The sequence below is a fragment of the Nicotiana tabacum genome, chromosome 4 (genome assembly GCF_000715075.1).
Source record: "Nicotiana tabacum cultivar K326 chromosome 4, ASM71507v2, whole genome shotgun sequence".
NCBI lineage: Eukaryota > Viridiplantae > Streptophyta > Magnoliopsida > Solanales > Solanaceae > Nicotiana > Nicotiana tabacum.
The window spans coordinates 140,888,256-140,910,337 of record NC_134083.1 but is presented as its reverse complement, the minus strand read 5'-3'; the positions used below and the strand labels follow the sequence as shown (position 1 = coordinate 140,910,337).

The window sequence follows — 22,082 nt, the reverse complement described above, 5'->3', positions numbered from 1 at the left end:
AGGATGTTCATAGATTTTTTTTTAATGGTTCTCAGCTAATCAATTTTACCATTGATGAGTTAAGTTATTTAACACAACATTCACCATGCTCTTGTTCTTGTTATTACTCTTTTTCCCTTTAATGTCCAGTCATCCGCGAAACATCTAAAACTATACATTTGACAATAACCATTATTTTGTTCATCTGCAGGGCCATAGTGGCAAAATGATCTTGGTCAAGAATAGGTTTTGCTATTGAAGTCTGCAAGTTCGTAGGGAGGACTGTCGATAAACCTATAAATAGAAATCAAATTAGCATAGAGAATACTATAAATTTATGTTGACCTTAAAGTACATGTGAAGCTCTCGACAAAGAGATGAGGTTAAGAATGATGGAAGTGGGAATAAATTACACTTTGATCGCGGAAAGAGATCCCGACTTTAATTTCCTGGTTTTCAAATTAGTTATGCCCAACTTTGAGAGCAAGTTTGCAATACCTTCGGGAAAGTAGTTTCAGATTCCCATCCGAATTTGGACACGAGATTCAATTTCTGAATATTCAGAGCAGTACTAACTATCTGCTTCTCCAGATCTTGTGAAGCATGAAGAATGAGCCTGTGCAAGCCAGTCTTCAAAGCAGCTTGAGCATAGCATTCATTATGTACGGAGGCAGACCTCAAATCAATAGAGTCCTCGAGACATTGCATAAGATTCAAAGAAGGCAAGACATAATTCAAATAAAACCTCGTAGAGAAAAATGCAATCAACATCAAGATGGATAACATTTATTTATGATAATAACCTGATAGCATCGTGGAATATCAGTTAGCATGTAAGATCCGTGAGTTAGGGCTTCAACAAGCAGAGAAGGATCATCGAACTTGTAATGTAACAGAGACTCCAAATACTGATATTAACTAGCTTCTCAGCATTCATGGGGAAGTGCAATGGCACAAGTGCCTTTGACCTTTGATTAGACCTGCCGCTTCGGTTCCGATGCCAATCATGATGAGCCATTTTCGGTTTCGGTGCCATGACCTTTATAAATAGAGGTTTTTGAACACAATTTTGGAGTTTTAAGTCTTCTAACACTTCAAAACCCCATACTTTCTCTTGCTCTCTTCTTCTCCGAATTTCTCTTCTCTGTTTCAGCGACTTACATTGTTCTTCATTCCCTTTCGTTTGTTATTCTCCTTCCTTACGTCGAATCATGTCTAACGTACCTTCTGAGGTTGGATAGGGGAGTCGTGTTGCTCCCTTGGCAGTGGTGTTCCCCTCTCATGGGGAGAGAGTTCCTGCCACCGTTGAGGAGGAAACCTTCCCGTCGGTGGAGGAGATAATCCCGCGCAACCCTGATTCTAGATCCGATTTCACCAAATCACCAGTGGTCACACCTGGAGCTTTTCGGTCAGTGATGACGGTGTAGGAATTAACGGAGCTTAAGGCTAAATTCGGCCTTCCCAATCATATCGAGTTGATCCCGACCGAGGGGGATACGGTACAAGCCCACCGTCCTGGGTATTGCGCCCTCTACGCATACCCCTTCCAAGTCGGCTATTCTTTTCCCCTCCTTGCACTGGTGGAAGATTTCTATCGTCACTACGACGTTTGTCCTACTCAACTTTTATAGGGGAACGATGCTGAAGCTTCGGCACCGAGGGGGCAATTGCTTGGTGGTGAAGATGGACGACAAGGCCAGTCGTCAATTCTGGTTTAACTTCTTTTTTGTCAGAACCAAGGATGTTGTAGCCAATGTCAACGGCTTTCCTGAGGCTTGGAATTATACTCGTAAGTACTTTGCTTTCTCTCCTGTGTTCGGTCCTGAATTTTGACTTCCCGTCTTCTTCTTTTGCAGCCAAGAATTCGCCTCCTTCTTTGGACGCTCATATTTCTGACTGGGTTAAGCGGATCCTCCCTCACATCGTAGGGATTCGTGAATGGCCAAGTTTTTTCAAGAAATTCGTGCCCGCTCTCCCTTCGACTAGTAATTTCCTTTTTACCATCAGTGTCTTGATTTCTTTGCTGGTTTTCCTTCGCTGATTTTCCCTTTTCCTGTTTTTCTCTAGCTCTGGCCAGGGGGTCTACGAGGAAGTCGAGAGCTCCTGCGCCCTCATTCTGGAAGAGGAAGGCTACTACGCCCTCGGTTTCTACCCCTATTTCGACCGCAGCTGATCCTATCTTCGTTCTAGTTTCCTTTGTCGCCACGTCCAAATTTGTTCCTGCTTCGGCCGTGGAGACATCGGATTCTCCTATGTATTCTCTCATCGATGAGGATGATGAACCTTTTCCTAGTGATGGACATCTCCTGCCACGAAAGAGGAGGTCCATGGATGTTGGTGACGAAGTCACCCGAGCCGTTGATGCGGCGGAAGTGGACTTTTAGCTACGTGAGACGGTGACCATTCTTGTGGGAGATGATATTGAGCCGAGTCTCGAGGTTTCGAGGTCGGTATGAGACGATGTGGATGTGTCTCTTCCTTCTGCGGTGATGGAAACTGAAGGGACGACTGCTGATGTTCTTGATAGTTCGCGGCGAGAGGAGGCATCGACTTTTCGAACATCTGTAGATAGCTCCTTCCCAGTCAATGAGAGGGGCAAAAGCATCGCTGAGGAGGGCGATGAATCAGGTTCCGACGTTGATGTGGACGACCTCAGGATGATGGAAGAGGGGCTTACCCAGCTTGAGGTAAGGTTCGAGGGGTCTACGAGGACTATCGCGATCCCCATGGATCGTGACTTGTTGGTGAACACCGAGGAGGTAGTCCCTGCCCTCTCTATTCCAAAATAGAGGGTAAGACCCTCAAATAGATAGACGTTGGTGCTTTGTCGAGGAGCATTGCTGGCCTTGCTCTCTGGGTCAGTGTTTGTGTTTCAAACTCTTTTTTTTTTTGTTTTTCAAGCGTCGTTGGTTCTGGCTTCTTTCTTCTCTTTCCTTTTTATGATTGCAGACGGCGATCTTGGAAATCGAGAGCGCCCGGAGGGAGAAGAGGCGTAAAGACATTTTTTGTAAAATTGAAGGATAAATACTTTGAGTATCGTGGAAAGCAATAAGATCTCCGCAAGCGGTTTCGTGAGGGTGGCGACATGCAGGGCCTTCGGGACGAGTTGAAAGAGAAGGACGATGAGCTGGTGCGGGATATCGAGAAGTGTAGCGTCCTCTAGGGGACGTTGAGGAGTAGGGAAGATGAGCTAGAGGTCAGCAGGGGCGTGGAGGCCCAATGTAGTTAACTTCAAGCTCAAGTGATCGAGTTGCAAAGGCAATTAAAAGAGTTCTGACTTCAGCTGGAGACCCTCAATAGTGAGATTGCCGAGAAGCAAAAGGAGCTAGAGAAGGCAGAGTTTTCTCGTTTGGATGCTCGGAGGAAGACAAAGATGCTTGAGTTGGCAAATAGGACTCTCCGAGATGAGCTGCAGAACGATCAATCAACGGCTAGAGCTAAGGAAGATCGACTCGGGGAGAGGGTGGAGAAAGATAACTCTGTTCTTCATGATCGAGTGGCCGCTTTGGAGGCTGAGAAGGCCCAATTACTTACACAGCCGTCCTCCCCCGTATTTCAGATTTTCCCAATGTACCTCGGGAGTTATATGAAGAATGGATTCATTCCGAGGCCCAGTTAGATGTATTTTGAGATTTGTATGCGGCGGGGTCCATCTCTAAGGCTGCCCTTGAAGATGTTCGTGTTAAGGCTCGTAAAGCTCGAGTCTCTTATGGATATGATCCCGCTACGCTCGAGGGTGATGAGGAGGTTGGGGACGAGGGAGTAGACCGACTTTAGGAGAACGCTTGGTATGATACGGGGGCCGGTGGATGTTTGTTCGAGCGAGGTCGAACATAACCTTTCATTAAATCGCGGCAGAGGACCGGTAGGTGTTTGTTCGTGCCTAGTTGAACATAACCTTTTGTTGAATTGCGGCCGAGGGCCGATAGGTGTTTGTTCGAGCCTAGTCGAGCATATCCTTTCGTTAGATCACGGTCGAGGTCCGGTAGGTATTTGTTTGAGCTTAGTCGAACATAACCTTTCGTTGAATCGTGGCCGAGGGCCGATAGGTATTTGTTCGAGCTTAGTCAAACATAAACTTTCGTTAAATCGCAGTCGAGGGCCGGTAGGTGTTTGTTCGAGCGAGGTAGAACATAACCTTGATACGAAAAAGGTGAAAAAAGTGATAAACGTAAGTTTCTTATTACTTTGACGTTGTTGTTTTCGTTACATACTTGGAGAGAGTTACAGATTTTGGTGTTGGCTGGCGTTCCAGTCTCAGTCCTAGTCTACCTAGTCCCTTCATTGTTGGACTTGGAGAGTATCGAGGAGTCGACCAATGAAAATTATAGGTCCCTCCCTCGCGTACTTCGAGTCGTTGTGTTCCCTTTGCCGCCTCATTAAAAACCTCCTTGAAAAAACCCAAATGGGACAAAGCTCAAGCAAGGGAAAAATAGTACGACTTGAGGGACACTTTCTCTCAGAAGTTGAAGTATTTGAGGTGGTTGATGTTCCAATTGTTTGGTAGTTGCTTTCCTTCCATTGTTTCTAGTTGAAGTGAACCGTTGTTTACTTTGGCTGTGATTTTGTACGGACCATCCCAGTTTGTTCCCAGCTTGCCTTCCCGGGGATCTTTTCTCGCTTGAGTTTTGGCTTTCAGTACGTAGTCCCCGACTTTAAGTGGCTGGACCTTTGCTTTCTTGTTGCAATAGCGTTCTGCATGTTATTTTTGGGCGACCATTCTTATGTACGCCAAATCTCTTCGTTCATCGATCTCGTCGAGTTCCTTCATTCTGCTCTCATCGTTATTCACAACGTTTTCGTGTGAGTACCTTAGGCTGGGTTCTCCGATTTCGACCAGTATTACTGCCTCGATCCCATATACCAAAGAGTAGGGCGTTTCTCTTGTGCTCATTTTCGGAGTTGTTTAATAGGCCCATAATACTTCTGGTAGTATTTCCGGCCACAGTCCCTTGGCGTCCTCGAGCTTTTTCTTCATGATGTTTAGTATGGAATTGTTGGAGGACGCTTCTTGCTCGTTACCCGCTGGGTGATATGGGATTGAGAGTATCCTCTTGATATGTCATTTCTCGAAGAATTCAGCGGTTTTCTTTCTCGTGAACTGGGGTCCGTTGTCACAACTGATCTTCTTGGGTAGGCCGAATCGGCAGATGATGTTTCTCCATACAAAGGTGATTACCTCTTGTTCCCGTAATTGGGCGAATGCTCCTGCCCTCTGTTTTAAAAGGCGTTTCTGGGACGAGCCCCGGGGCGAGGCATACCAAAAACGCCCCGGGGCGATGGTGTGGGGCGAAAGTCTCAAGAGGCGTATGCCCGGGCGTTCGGGGCGTACGCCGGGCGTTCAAGGAGCATTTGTTTAGTAAGGAGTAAGACCAGAGATTTTTTCAAATTAAAATAAAATTTGTTGAATTAGTCTTTCATATAATACCTAAATTCTCAAAAGTCAGTTTGATAATTACTCAAAAGGTTTAGAAAGGAGCTCAAAAGTATTAAATTTAAAAGTAAAGACTTTTTTTTGTTGATTTAAGCCCTAATTCATGGTTTTCCCAATTTTTTATCTTGTCCGCTAGTCTGCTAATATCTTCTAAAAGCAACGAATATTTAATTTTTTTTACAAATAGAAGGAGAACTATATTTTTCTTCATAGCAGCAAATTCAAAGTTCAAATTGCAGGTTAATCATCCTTTTTGTTCCTCCATATAGAAAATTTTATTCTTTTAGACTCAAATTACTTGTGCTTGTAAGTAACGTATAATAGATTGTTTTGATTAATTTTTTGTGGGGATGGAGCACACATATATATAGTTTTCTTTAATTTTTATGCAATTTTACTTGTTTATAAATATTAAATGTCATTATATTATTTTATAAAATATTAAAAATTAAATACCTATGGGGCTTACGCCCCGTGGGGCATATGTAAACTGCCTCGCCTTACGTTCACGCCTTTTAAAACACTGCTCCTGCCTCCACCCATTTAGAGAAATAGTTAGTTAAAACCAAAAGAAATCGTATATTACCTCGCCCTGCTGGGAGAGGGCCCACGATGTCCATTCCTCATTTGATGAACGACCAGGGGGAGGTGACTGAATGGAGGTGTTCGCCTGCTTGGTGAATCATTGGGGTGTATTTTTGGCACTGTTCGCATTTTCTCACGAAGTCTGCGGCGTCCTTTTTCATGGTGGGCCAATAGTATTCCGCCCGTATAAGGCATCTAACTAGTGCTCGATTGCCGGGGTGAGAACCGCAATGGCCTTCACGGACTTCCTTGAGGACGCGCTGGGTCTGGTTTGGGCCCAGAACTTTCGCTAGGGGCCGCCGTAAGTTCTTTTGTATAGGTCGCTATGAAGGAGACTGTATCTGGCCGCTTGCATTCTTCATTTCTTGGCTTATTTCTTGTCGCCTGGGAGTGCATCGTCCTACAAATAGGCGATAATACGATTGCACCAATCCCAAGTCAAGTTTATGGTTCTTACCTCGATTTGGTCTAGTTATGAGTTGAGGAGGTGGACTACGCTTTTGTCCTCGGTCGTGATACTTTTGGTAGCTGAGGCCAATTTGGCGAGGCCATCTGCTTCGGCATTCTACGCCCGTGGGATCTGGTCGAGCTGACATTCGTCAAACTCAGGCAGTTCTCTATCTGGTATTTTTGCAACCTTTGTTCCTTGATTTGGCAAGTCCCTATGAATTGGTTGACTACGAGCTGGGAATCATAGCGAAGTTTCAACCGCTTCGCCCCATATTTGAGTGCTAGCCTCAATCCTGCAATTACAGCCTCGTACACGGCCTCATTGTTAGTCACATCCGGGCACCTTATAGATTGGCGGATTACTTCGCCTGTAGGGACCTTGAGTACGAGTCCCAGCCCAGACCCTGATGCATTGGATGCGCCATCGATATATAGGACCCAGAGGTCTTGTGCTTGTAGGGAAACTTGGATGGCTTCCCTTTCGACTTCAGGCATTATTTTTTGCACTAAAGTCGGCGACGAAGTCGGCGAGCACCAATGACTTTATTGCGGTTCATGGCTGGTATATGATATCGTGCTCTCTTAGCTCGATGCCCACTTGGCCAACCTCCCCGATAGATCGGGTTTATGACAAATGCTCATTTGGGGAAAGGTTGTCACGACCGAGATGGGGTGGCACTGGAAATAGGATTTAAGCTTCCGTAAAGCTACGACATATGCCAGAGCCAATTTTTCAAGGCGCGGGTACCTCGTCTCGGCATCGACGAGTGTTTTGCTAATGTAATAGATGGGAGATTGCGTACCTTTGCTTTCACAGATCAGGACTGCACTTACCGCTACTTCGTAGATGACTAGATATACGAGAGGCTACTCCCCAGGTTCGGGTTTTGAAAGCAGGGGTGGTGATGATAGGTATGCCCTCAGTTCTTGCAGAGCCTGTATGCACTCGGGAGTCCATTCGAGGTTGTTGTCCTTTTTGAGCACGCCGAAGAATTTGTGACATCTATCAAACGAACGCGAGCTAAATCTTGATAGGGCAGCGATTCAACCAATCAACCTTTGGAGTTGCTACTTGGTAGTCAAGAGCTCGGGTATCCCTTCGATAACTTTGATTTGGTCTGGGTTGACTTCGATGCCCCGTTGCGACACCAAAAACCCAAGAACTTTCCCTAGGCTATGCCAAACGCGCATTTCTCCGGATTTAGTTTCATCACGTACCGTCTTAGTATGTCGAAAGCTTTCTTCAAATGATCGATATGGTCCTCAGCATTTACGGACTTGACCAACATGTCATCTATATATACTTCCATGATCTTGCCGAGCTGGTCTTTGAACATCTTTGTCACCAATCTTTGATAGGTAGCCCCCGTGTTCTTCAGCCCAAACGGCAAGACCCAATAACAATACATTACTTGGTGGGTGATGAACGTGGTCTTCTCCTGGTCTTCTTCCTCCATAAGAATTTGGTATTAGCATGAGTAAGTGTCCAAAAAACTCAATAGCTCGTGCCCGGTTGTTGAGTCGATGAGTTAGTCGATGTGAGGTAATGGGAACGATCCTTCGGACATGCAAGTCTGTGAAGTCCACGCACATCCGCCATTTCCCATTTTTCTTTTTGACTATCACTACATTGGCGATCCATTTAGGGTACTTCGACTCCCTGATGGAGCCGTTATCTAACAATTTTCCCACTTTCTCGTGGACTGCATCATTGATGACGGGGTTGAATTTTCGCCTGACTTGCCTCACTGGGGGGTGGAGCGGGTCGACGTTTAATTTGTGTGTGGCGATTTCCCTTGGGATGCCCGGCATATACGCATGGCTGAAGGCAAATATATTTGCACTAGTTATTAAGAATTGATTGAATTTACCTGGTTCCCGGAGTTTGCAGCCGATATAGGCCTTTTACTGTGGTCGTTGAGGTCCAATTAAATGGGATCAAGGTCTTCTATGGTCGAATCCGCAGCCTCGACCATTTCGGGATTCATGATCACGTCTCCGGTCTCTCCTTGCATCGACCTCGGCCCTGTTGATTGCTATGCCTCTTTTTCCTTGTCTTTTTTCTGTTGGATTACCGTGTTGTCTAAGGCAATATAGTAGCATTCTCGGGACATGCGTTGTTCTTCGCGTATGCGGAATATTCCCCATGGTGTTGGAAATTTAATTATTTGGTATAGGCTGGAGGGGATGACTCTCATGGGATGTATCCATGGTCATCCCACTATGGAGTTGCATGTTGTGGCCTGATCCATGATATGGAATGTCGTATCTAGTGTTACGCCACCGACCAACACGGGGAGTGTAATTTCCCCAGATGTCAGCTCAATTGCATTATTAAAGCCGGTTAGCGTGATGCAGCGCGACACTATCTTATCCTCGAGTCTGATTTTGGTAAGGATTCAGGGATGGATCATGCATGCACTGCTTCCATCATCCACCATGATACGTTTGACATCTGTATTTAAAATACGTAAAGTAATAACGAGAACATCATTATGAGAAAAAATCAAACCATCGGTGATAGACCGATTGAGCTTATGAGTGGTGGTGAACTTCACGCCGTTGATAGAGGCGTCACCGCCGCCGCTGATGATCATGTTGATAGTACGAGCTAGTGATGGCGGCTTCGGCATGCCTTGGTGTTCGCGTCCTCTGGCGAAGTTGTTTCTACCCTTGTCGCTTAGCAGCTCTTTGAGGTATCCCTGCCACAACATGTTTACGACTTCTTGTCTGAGAGTAATGCAATTTTCTATTTTGTGCCCACGTTCCTGGTGGAACTCATAGAGGGCGTCAGATTTTCTGGTGTTCGAGTTTGATCTCATCTTCGGCGGCCACTTCACCTATGTTCCAAGTTTCTCAAGAGCGTAGACTATTTTCTATAAGTGAAACACAAAAATTATGAGCAAATAATAAATGGGGCATACCTCTTTCGTTCCGGTGAGTCCCTGTTCTTGGCCTGGATGGGCCTTCTTCATAACGGGGGGAAGGTGCGACGACCGTCCTTACATATGGCTAGTGTCGTTCCCTATTGGGTCGCGAAATCGGGTGATCCCTCCTGATGTTATCTCTTCGTTCTTTTATGGATTCGGTTTGTACCGAGGTTAGTCGGTGAGTTGGTCCGTTGAGGTCGTCTTCATCTGCTCGGACCTTAGTGCAATAGGCATTATGGATTTCGTCCCAAGTGGTTGGAGGATATTTCATCAATCGGTTCAATAGTTTTCTAGTCGTTCTCGAACCATCTCTACTCAACCCGTTCTGAAAGTCCGCGATCGCCATCCCTTAGGATACATTCGGTAGAGTCATCCTTACTCTGTTGAATCGGGCGAGGAAGTCCCTTAGTCCCTCTCCCAAGGACTACTTGATAGCGAATATGTCATTTACTCTTGCTTTGGCCATTATTGCTCCGGCATGGACGGTTACAAACTTATCGGCCATTTCCTCGAAAGTCTCTATGGAGCGATTTAGTAGCTTTGAATACCATGTCAATGCCCCCCCCTCCCATATGAGTTTCGCCAAACTTCTTCAGCAAAATAGAGGACATTTGTTCCTTGGCGAGGTCGTTACCTTTCACGGCGATGACATAATAGGTCATATGATCCTCAGTATCGGTCATCCCGTCGTATATACTGAGCTAGGGCAGAATTTTGAAGGTCCTTGGTATGGCATGAGGGGCTGCGTTATCAGTGTACGGCTGCTCTACGAACCTGCCGGCGTCCCTTTTTGGCAACAGCTTAGGAGCACCCGGTATCTTGTCGACTCGTTCTTGGTGTTCTTTCATCTGATCTCGGAGTGCTTTGTTTTCATTCTCCATTTCTTCCATCCTCTTTAGAACAGCAATGAGAGCGTTGTCACCTGTACTGTTAGTAATATTATGAGTTATACCTGTCGTCGGAGGGTTTGGTCGGTTACACTGATCATCCATTTGTTGTATCGTGCAAGCTCTTGCGGTTTCTGTAGTCATGCTTGGAGCGGGTCTGTTGAGGACGCTCACCAGCATGTCGGTCATCCATGCTTCGAGGAGTTTTTTTTACAGCTGGTGGCGTCCTTTCTTCTGCGGACGTGGAGGCCCCTTTTTTCACTGGATTTTGTTATGCTGTAGTGGGGGGAGGCGACCTCTCGTGCCTAGGGAAAACGTTGGCCATCACGTCCTCACCTACTGTTTCGCAACTCTCGTTGATAGCATTCACGAGATTGCTACAACCTGGGGAGATCACTTGTTATTCTCGTCCTCTCTCCTTGGTTCCCTGCCATGTTGGTTTCTGTACGTACAAAGAGAGAAGATCTTTGTGGTTTGCGAGGTTAGTGACTTGCGTTAGTTTACGGATCTAAAGGAAACTATAAAATTAACAAAGGAATCCCCACAGATGGTGCCAAATTGTTTGCTAAAAATGTAGATCTTGGTTTAACTAATTAAATGTATATAAATTAAGGTTAATCTTTGTTAACAATAATATCCTAAAAAGAAACTCCTAGTAGTGTAACAAATTATGCGCAGATCTGCTCCAACAGATATGATAACATGCAATAGTCAATAGTCAAGAATCAAAATAGAAGTAATGCAGCATTGAATGTTGATGAACAATAATAAATGGCATTTATGTAAATTAACGCAAAGGAGTCACCCGAGACAAGACAGAAGTAATGAATATTATCTCTGACAATCGAGAATAATGAATAAATCTTTGAGTGCCCGAGATATTCTCGGATCCAGTGAAAAAGTATAGGCAAGAATCTTCGGAAAAAGGTTGTTTTTGTGTGCTTATGATTGAAACCCGATTTTCTCTTTCTGAAGTCAAAAGTGTCTTTTACAAAATGAATATCACATGTCCCCATCATTAGCTTACCTAGCGGGTTAGGTTAGGTGCCATCACGACTAGTTGGATTTTGGGTCATGACACTTTCTTTCCCACAGGATAACCAAGAAATATACAAGGGATGGATCTGGGAGAAAATTTGTTCCTCAAAGGTTTAGGAATCACTGCATAGCACAAACACCCAAAACTTCTTAGATAATTGAAAGTAGGTTTATGCCCAAGAAGGATCTCAAGAGGTGTTTTTCCATCAAGGATTGTGCTTGGAAACCTTTTTATGAGATGTGTGGCAGTAAAAATACAATACCCCCAAAAATGAAGTGGTAATTTTGATTGGTACAGTAAGGCTCTTGCTGTTTCCAACAAGTATTTGTGTTTCCTTTCAACAACTCCATTTTATTGGGGAATATAAGGACAAGAGGTTTGGTGTAAGACACCTTTGGCCAACTCACTTCAGGCAGAGGTTGTATCATGAGAATGTTTCCTCTAGAATTATTGAAAACTTCGTTCAAACCCATGAGAAATTGCATCAGTTTCTAATTTTTCATCATTTTGATCATTTTGTGCCCCCCATCCCCCCACAATTGCAGTCACATATGCAATAAGATTCTGCATCCAATGACTCTATTTCATCCTAAAGCCTTTTCACCTTATTAAAGTAACTACTCACATAAGAAAGAACCTTGTGAGACACCTCATACATCCTAGCACCATTAGACTGACCGTATTTCAGATTGAGTTCATCCCAAATTCCTCTAGCATTTTTTATATATATCACACTCTGCGCAATATCAAGATCTAGAGAGTTGAATATCTAATTGATTACCATATCGTTAACTTGTTCCCATTGATCAAGTAAAGGAGATGTAGGTGCAAGTTGAAGGTAGCTACCATTTATGAAACCTTTTTTCTTCTTTGCAGACAAAGCAATGATAATCCCTCTTCTCCAGGCCCCAAAACATGTACCGTCAAATTGTTTAGCAACTAACATAAGTCCCGAATTATCATAATGACTCAAATAATACGGATAGAAAGGATGAAATGTAATTTCATTAGTGTGGTCTAGATTCTCATTATCACGATTAACAGAATCGTTATCACCCATTGTAAAATTCATTTGGCATAAAACAAGAGTATACTGAACAAGGAAAAGAGAAGTGATCTTACGGAAACTCAACCAAAACAATTGTAGTAGCAGACTTCGAAACCTTTCATCAATTCGTCAGCTTGAAACACTAGAACACCAGCAGAACATTATGAAAACCAAAGTAAAATCGTCCTTTAGCAGACAAAATCCCTAATCACGATGCCGACGAATGAAATCGAAGAAAACCCCACGCAGTCAGAAGATAACAAAAAGAAAATGCCAATCGGACGATCAGAGAAAAATCCCCAACGAAAACCTCCGAAAAGAAATGCTAAAGTGAGATTCGACACAAAAACACCTAATTTCTCTCTGATCGAAGAAATTATGGTTTAGAGAAATCACTGTATAAATTCAACTAAGTGATTTCCATGGCTCTGATACCATGTTAGAATCGATTCAGGATCAAGATACACCTATATGAATGATCACGATCGTAGAGAGGAAAAGGAGAACTTTCTGGAGAATGTAGAAATGAACGGCTAAGCTCCAAAGTGGAGCCTTCTCTTATTATATACAAAATCGAAAAAATATTGGGTCATGACCCATACATAAATAGATAACCGACTACAATAATTAGTTACATCCTAATACAAAATAATACTAAACTAAAAAAGGCCCAAATACATCTATAACCTAAAACACATCTCAACAGTTTCCTTTCACCAAAACAAAAATACTTGCAACTAGAATTATGAGCATGGACACTCCCTAACTAATGACTCTTTAATTCTTTCAATTAATGACGCATGGTTTGTGTATCGCTGAATAAATAATGATAATGAAAACAATAGAAATAAAATTTAAAATAAAGAAGTTACATAATAAATGAGAATATACAATATGCTCTCCTTTAAACGAGCCTTTCTTGCTTTAATTTGCAATACTATTTAGTTTTACTTATATATATCTTCTTATCCAAAACTATATATAATTGGATTCATCTGCCAACAAAACATGATAATTTTTTCTTTTTTGGATAATTGAGATATCACCGGAGGGTCAGTGATGCTTAGATTGGATCATATCATAAGTGTACTCCTTAACAATTCTCCATTTAAATATCGGATTTTGTGTGGGTTTGAATCAACAATGTGCTTCTAACCGCACATCTCATGCTATGTTCTTACCTATTAGACCAAAACCCTGAGGCTTCATTTGGTTCGCGAAAAGAGTTATCGCGGGATTATAATCCTCAGATTAATAATCCCCTCGATTATTTAGTACTAGTGCTTTTTTTGGTCAATTGGATCAAAAATGAGATATACGTTGTATAATCCCAAACTTGTGTTTGGTTTGAAACTAAATAAACTTGAAGAAATCTTTTGTTTTCATTTTTAACCTTGGTTATTTTAGTGACTTAGATATATGTGAATCTTTTTAAAAAAAAAATAAAGATGGAGATATCGCCTGAACCAAAAGAGATCTATAACCGTATTGGTAAGAATAAAAGTTCTGTAATGTTATAATCCTTGTCATGTAATATTCCGAAGTCAAAATATTGGATCCCTACATTATTGTTGTTCACTGCTTGCTTTGTAAAAATGTTCTAGGCCGGTTCCAAAGTTGACCCCATAAGTTACATTTTCTCGCCAGATTCTATGTTGTTGGATGCTTAGCAGTAACTAAAGGGCACTTTTATGAATAGAATTTAGTTTTCTTGATCATATGCCTTGTCAACATTTCTTTCGTTTAAATTTTGTTGATCCTAAATTCCCTTTATAGATGCAGAGAACTAAGAAAATCTAACATATTGCCGGCCTTAGATCATTGTTTAGTTCTCTTTAAGAAAGTCGTCTTAAATATGGCATGCTCGGCAGAAATTGGCCAAAATCAGCCAAATTTTGTCAAACACTATTTTTATGACGACGTAACGGCACTACTAGAAAACTGCCAAATTTCGTCCTCTAAAATCGACCTAAATCAACCGGAATTAAAGAAAAAGCGACTGATTTTCGACCGCTTTTAATTAGTCGGAAAACTAATGGTCGCTAAAGTGTTGCGACCGAAGACGGTCGCAATTTTCCGACCGAAGACGGTCGCAATTTTCCGACCGAAGTCGGTCAGTTAATTCAACCGTTGGTTGACCGCTTTGACTGACAACTTTTGTTGGAAAAATAAATATACCGACCGAAGTCGGTCTGTATAATTTAAATTATTTTTTATTTATTTTTTAAAATAGCGACCGACTTCGGTCGGAATTATAAATATATAATAATTTTGTATTTCTTTGTAAATTTTAACAAACCGCCGAAATCGGTCGGAATAATGAAAAAATAAAAAAGTAATTTCCGACCGACTTCGGTCGGAAATTTCAAATATCTGCAGATTTTAAATTGAAATTACCGACCGACCTTGGTCGAAAATTTTGAATTTCTGGGTTTTAATATGAGATTTCTGACTGAAATCGGTAGGTTTTCTAGGTAAAAACCTAGCAGAATATGCCTGCTTTTAAGCTACACCACCTACCAATTACAACCAATATCCTATAATGGCAGCACTACATTGTTGTCATTCAACCATAATTAACCAACAACAATAAAAATTAACCAATAATAACAACAACAATTAACCAATAACAACCACAAAAACAATGCTAATAAAAACCACAACCACAACAACAACGCTAATAACAGCCACAACAACAACAACAATGCCAACCACAACAACAACTATACAAATGTTCAATAACAAAATAATATCAACAATACAATCATCATTCAAAACTATTCCCAACTAAATATTCACAAGTTCAAGACTTTGTTTAGCAATACACACCATTCAATGAGTGTTTTGTATTACATCATCTCTATCTTCATTACTAGAAGTTTCATCGTTGGCATGGTTCAAAGGACCACGACGAGAAGGATTAGCATCTGGGGAAGGCTCACGAGACCGGGGAATGGGGTAAGCACCACTGACAAGAAGATTGGCCAGTTGATCTTGAAGGAGATTAAATTGTTGGTCCCTCTTTTCTAGCTGAACTTGAAGGGTACCAAATTATTCATCTCTCTTTTGTTCTCTAGCCTTTGTCTCTTCAAGCTCTGCTGTCAGCTTTGCGATCTTCTTCTCTATAGACGAGAGAGTCGACCTATCAATTGCCTCTCCTTAGGCGGAAGTCCCTATACCTTGCAATCCAGCCCCATAGAACCGAAATGATCTCTCTGGAAGGCCGTATGCTATCCCCTTTTTAGGACCACCGACAACATCCAACCATATCTTCTGCGCTTCTTCGTCTGAAAGGGGTGGTCGCTCGCCTTGCTCATTCGGTGGCAAGCTCTGAGTGTACTCCTCCACTATATAATATTATAAATATTAATTTCAAGTTATAGTAGTTATGAGACTTACATATGCAGTCTCCGCCCGGTCCTCGACCCATCTAGATGGATCTGTCGTTGCCTTCTTCTTCCGAATGTGAGTCTCCATGAAGAACTCATCATGATTCATCTTCCTCCCATATTTTGTTTCATATAAATATAATAAAACAAGTTAACTAAATTAAAATATATAAATATATTTTGATAAAAATAGAATTAAATATTTTAAGGAATTACCAGTAGTCTCCTCACAGTCCCCATGCTCCTTGCGCCCATACAGTGACACCCTTCTCAGATGCTCGGGCCTTCTTTCCCTATTCACTCCTCTTCTTGAACTTCTCAGTGGTCCACTGCCTCAGTAGATCCTCCCATATGTGTGGTAGAACCCATGAAGGCTTCTTGTTCTTCTTCCGAGCAGAACGGAAGGAATCAGATAGTCTCTTACGACATTTGAACTCAAAATTTGCAAGAATGGCACTGTTATGCCGGTCCTCCCAGGCACACTTAGTCTGCAAATGAAGTGTGTAACGTTAAATGAAAATATTGATAATAAAGTATTTAAATTAAAAAGAATTGTATTAAAACCTTAAATTGGTTGAAAATTTGCTCCACGAGCTCCGATGAAAATTCACTCCAAGTCACATAGGGTGCATCATACAACCGGCCAAGAGCTTCTGCGATTATCTTTGTAGTCTGAAGATTAGGTATGAACCCACAACATAACAATTACATTAAATAAACAATACTAGCTATTATAATTCAGCAAAAACAAAGAAATAATAAATAAATCTTACACATTGCCCTCAGGCCTAATGATCATCCTATGATAACGATCATACCGCATTTCCTCTGGATCATCTTCCTCCGATGAATCTGAAGCGTGTGCAGAAGGGGAAGCATCTGGCTCAGCTATACTATTCCGAAGGCGAAGTCTAGAAATGCTAGGAGACGAACTCTGTGGAGAGAGAGACGGGGTCGCTGATGAAGATGGCTGCGATCCACACCCCTGCAGTGATCTAGACCCCTGTTATGATCCAGCTGGCTGAAATCTAGATGGATGAAATCCAGCTGGTGATGAAGCAAATGGATCAGATGACGGGCGTATCACCACATGGCCCTGTGACTGCTGACTCGATGGACCCATATAACTATATGCAGGATCATGTGGAGGAAGCGGGGTATAGCTCTGTGGCGGAGAATGGTAAGAATACTACTGGGAGGGCGAATGGTAGGTAGTCTGATGAGTAGATGGAGGTGGTGGAATAGATGTGTGCCTAGAAGATTGTTGTCGGCCATCAGCAGCGAAGGGATGCAAGTGTGGAGTGGAAGGAAGCGAGGGTGTAGCACCATCATCATGATCAATAGGCCTCTTATCCTTCCTAGACCTACCTCGACCCCTACCGGTCATCTGCATAAATTAAAGAAAATGTTAGAATTGAGAATATAAATCTATATAAGTTGAGAGCGCTTGAAAAAACTAACATGCTAGTCGTCTTCGAAGTATCCTTCCTCGTCCGAAAATTCTTCCTCTTCACTTATTTCATTTTCATTAGGTGATTCTTCATCCTCATTTTCTATGATTGTTATTTCCTCCCTATCAACTTCTTCTAAGATGCATTGAGGATGCTCCAAGTCATTTTCTAACTGATCATCCACCATTTGGTTAACACTTGAGGTATCATTTTGGTAAGCAACATCTAGCATATTCTCAACTTCCACCCTACCAACATGCTTTGTTTTGATTACAACCAACTAATCAGCCTTATCCGTCCGCAATGGATATGGAGCATAATACACTTGCCTAACTTTTTTTACAATTATAAAAGGATCATAGCGATCATACTCCCTCTTTTTAATAACCTCAATTATGTTGTACTGCGAGTGTACATTTGTACCTCTTCTAGGGGTGGGGTCAAACCACTTGCATTGAAAAAGTATGGTCTTCTTATTTGGCCAACCTTAATATGATAATTCTAGAATCTCTTTGATCACACCATAATAATCATTTTCCCTATCCTGGTTGCCTTTACCACCATTGACACACACCCCACTATTATTGCTTTTTTTATACTTGGAGCATTCCTCGATGTGAAATTTGTAACCATTCACAAAATACTTAGACATAGTTGTAACCGTAGGTGCAGGTCCCCAAGATATGTCTTTCAAAAATTAATTAACACCGTTATTTGGATTATTGACCTACATGTAGTGTTAAATAAATCACAAGTGAGCAAGTATATTCACAAGTGACTAAGTATATATATTCATATGTGAGAAAGTATGTAAGATGCACTTAGACACTCTTTAAACCATGCCTTAAATGTAGAATATACAGCATCATGGCCAAATTGACTCATGAAGTCACTGAGTGACACATTGAAAATTTTGTTAGTTGCATCAACCAAATTAAATAGTAGTCCATGTATATTAATCTTACGTCAACACTTACTTAAGAAAGGGTTGAACTTATGGACAATTTAGCAACACATGATTTGAAGCTGATTTGTACTCCATACTACTTAGGCCCCTTTTTGTTCGATCTTTAGAGCCTCGGCCTGGTTGATTGAATATGTACATTGGTGGATATAGTGGATCGATCTCAATCACGACATTGTGCCGATTGGGCCTATTTCTAGCACATGGCACATAACTGTCGAAGTAGTAAGAATAAAAATGGGCAGTTTCCTTTGCAAGATAGGCTTTGCATATGGATCCTTCAATCCCATTCCTCTGTTTAACAAATCGTTTACACTTGCCGATAGTCCTGCACATTATCATATTAGATGATAAAGTTAAAGAAAATTACAAGAATACATCAAGGTTTGATCATTACCTCTCGAATGGATACATCCACCTGCATAAAACCGGCCCTCCAAGTCACGCCTCGTGTACAAGGTGAATTGGTATAACGACTCGACCGATCGTTTTGAGCTCTAGCTCATCGTTCGGCGATTTGAGACCTTGAGCAGCTTAACTTCAGGTACTATGCCTTGTATGTGTGGTCGAAATTTAATTTCGGGAATTTCTGAGTTGATTTGGAAAGAAATTCTAAATTCGGAAGCTTCAAGTTGGAAGAATTGCCTAAGGTTTCACTTTTGAGTAAATGACCTAGGAATCAGGATTTAAAGATTCCAATAGATTCGTATGATGATTTCAGACTTAGGCGTATGTCCAAATCGGGTTTTAAATGACCCGGGAGCATTTCGGCGCTTATTATGAAAAGTTGGCATTTTGGATGAATTTCATAAGTTTGGGTTGAAGTGGATTTTGATGTTATCGATGTCCGTTTGGGATTCTGAGCCTAGTAATAACTCCGTATAGTGATTCTGGTCTTAGGAGCGCGTCCGGATGTGGATTTGGAGGTCCAAACGTCATTTCGGGGTCATTTGGCGAAAGTTAGAAATTTGAAGGTTTTTGGAAAGTTTGACCGGGAGTGAACTTTTTGATATCGAGGTTGGATCTCAATTACGGAAGTTGGAATACGTTCGTAATATCATTTGGGACTTGTGTGCAAAATTTGAAGTCATTCCGGATTGATTTGATATATTTTGGCACAAGATATAGAATTTGGAAATTTGGAAAATAATAAGTTTGATTCGAGGCGCGATTCATGAATTTGGATGTTGTTCGATGTGATTTGAGGCCTCGATCAGGTCTGTGTTATTGTGATGGAACCGGTTGGTGTGATTGGACAGGGTCCTAGGGGCCTCGGGTGAGTTTCGGGGTGGTTTCGGATCGATTCTCCTTGTTTTGGTCTCTGCTGTGTTGGTGTCTGGTTTCCTCCTTCGCGAACGCGAAGGGTCTCATGCGTTCGTGAAGAGGAATTTTAGGGCTGATGGGATTTGGCCATCGCGAACACGAGGCAGAAGCTGGGGAAGCCTACGCGAACGCGAGCTGAAGGCCGCGAACGTGAAGAGAAAGGGGAGCTGGGGGCTGCCATGCATTAAGCCTTCGCGAACGCGGCTCGTGGCCCGCAAACGCGAAGGGTAGTGGTTGCAAGGTTTTGTGAACGTGACCCTAGGTAGCGAACGCGTAGAGGAAAAATATGGGGGCAAAGTTTTAGCCTTCACAATCGCGAAGGTATTCCCGCGATCGCGAAGAAGGATGGGTCTGGGCAGATTGTTTTAAGTCGGGATTTTTGCCCATTTCACTCATTTTCTCTCTTGGTTTGGGCGGTTTTGAAAGCTTCAAGGGGATATTTTCATCAAACAACACAAGGTAAGTGATTCCCACCTATTATAAGTTAAATGCATGGTTTATATGTGGATTTAAACATGAAATTTTGTAGAAATTTGGGATTTTGAAGAAAAACCTAGAAATTGGTAATTTCAGATTTTGACCACAAAATTGGACATAGAATTGGGAATAAATTATATATTTGAGTTGTAGTATTATGGGTGAAGTTTATCTTCGAAAAATTTCTGAATTCGGGCACGTAGGTCCGAGGGTTGGCTTTATCAATTTTTCGAGCGGAGTTGGAAATTGTTATAATTTGATTTATAATGAGTATATATTTATGGATTTGCACATTGATTGACTAGTTTTGGAGCAACGGGCACCGGTTTGAGGTGTTAGGGCGGCGTTGGAGCCAGTTATGGAACTTCAGAGCGAGGTAAGTCTCCAGTCTAACTCTGTGAGGGGGAAACTACCCCTAGGTGATGTATTTGATATGTTACTTGTTGCAGGGGCTACGTACGCACGAGGTGACGAGAGTCCGTACATAGCTAGATTCATGTTATTGTCCGGGTAAACTTAGGTTCACACCATGTTATACTTGTACTATAGGGGTTATCTTTGCTCGTTTAATTACTTTATTTCGCATTGCGACTTGAGACTAGACTTGCCATTGTAAATATTTGGCGCGCTTCATGATTAGCCGTGGAATAACTATACTCTCCTTAAGAATTTCTCTCGCATTGTGCGTCTTCATCAAAAAGCTTCCTTAAAATTCATAACTCACACGTTTATTCGTGAGTGGGGTCAAAGACCCGTCAAAGCTTCTTATTCTAATGGGATCGGGTCTTTTGCTTTGGCAGTGTAATAGATACATCTATGGTTCGTGCCGTAAGACCCTCGGCAGTGCGCACACTATTATGGGATCGAGTCGATCGCCCTGACAGGATTATGTACCACACTCTCATGGGAGCGGGCAGTTCGCCTCGGCAATATAGTAGATGTATCTATGGTTATGTACCTGATTATGATGGGATCGGGCCGTACGCCTCGGCATTTCTATAAAAGGCTCCTATAGAATCGTGCGTAATATTTGTTAAGAGGCCAGTGCATCTGGGAATTTTCCTGATTTTAATTATGGCAATCTATCTGGTGAGGTCCATTGTATATATATGTTCTCCGATTGAGAAGGTAACTGCTTATCGACAGTTTAATGTTGCGGTTGAGAGGAGCATTGTACCACGTATTTACACTTGTTTATTTCGTCTGTTTACTCTGCTCTATATCTGTTTACTTCTTATTGTAACTGTCTTATTGGACTACTAGTAATTGTCGATATCGACCCCTCGTCAATACTTCTCTAAGGTTAGGCTAGATATTTACTGGGTACGCGTTGATTTACGTACTCATGCTACACTTGCTGCACGTTTTTGTGCAGGTACATATATGTCTGGCGGTCTTTTGGGCGCAGAGGCGCGGCTATTGCGGGGACTTACCGTGAGCTGCATTTCATGTTACGGTCCGCAGCCTGCAGAGTCTCCATCAGAGTTATTTATATTCTCCTGTCCAATTTGTATTCCAAACAGATGTTGTATTTTATCATATTTCCTAGTTGATGCTCATGCACTTGTGACACCGGATTTTGGGGGTTCCTACAGGTTGCGATCCACACCCCTGCAGCGATCTAGACCCCTGTTATGATCCAACTGGCTGAAATCTAGATGGATGAAATCCAGCTGGTGATGAAGCAAATGGATCAGATGACCGGCGTATCACCACATAGCCCTGTGACTGCTGACTCGATGGACCCATATAACTATATGCAGGATCATGTGGAGGAAGCGGGGTATAGCTCTGTGGCAGAGAATAGTAAGAATACTGCTGGGAGGGAAAATGGTAGATAGTCTGATGAGTAGATAGAGGTGGTAGAATAGATGTGTGCCTAGAAGATTGTTGTCGGCCATCAGCAGCGAAGGGATGCAAGTGTGGAGTGGAAGGAAGCGAGGGTGTAGCACCATCATCATGATCAATAGGCCTCTTATCCTTCCTAGACCTACCTCGACCCCTACCGGTCATCTGCATAAATTAAAGAAAATGTTAGAATTGAGAATATAAATCTATATAAGTTGAGAGCGCTTGAAAAAACTAACATGCTAGTCGTCTTCGAAGTATCCTTCCTCGTCCGAAAA

General features: G+C 42.2%; 1 long non-coding RNA gene across 1 annotated transcript; it reads right to left on the bottom strand.

The window, feature by feature from the left end:
* Window positions 1–211: 211 nt before the first annotated feature.
* On the bottom strand, window positions 212–13,278 carry LOC107812481 (uncharacterized). The gene is made up of 2 exons (XR_001654124.2): window positions 12,427–13,278; window positions 212–620 (listed from the first exon to the last, which is right to left on the bottom strand). It is a non-coding gene; the product is annotated as an uncharacterized LOC107812481 (long non-coding RNA).
* Window positions 13,279–22,082: the final 8,804 nt, after the last annotated feature.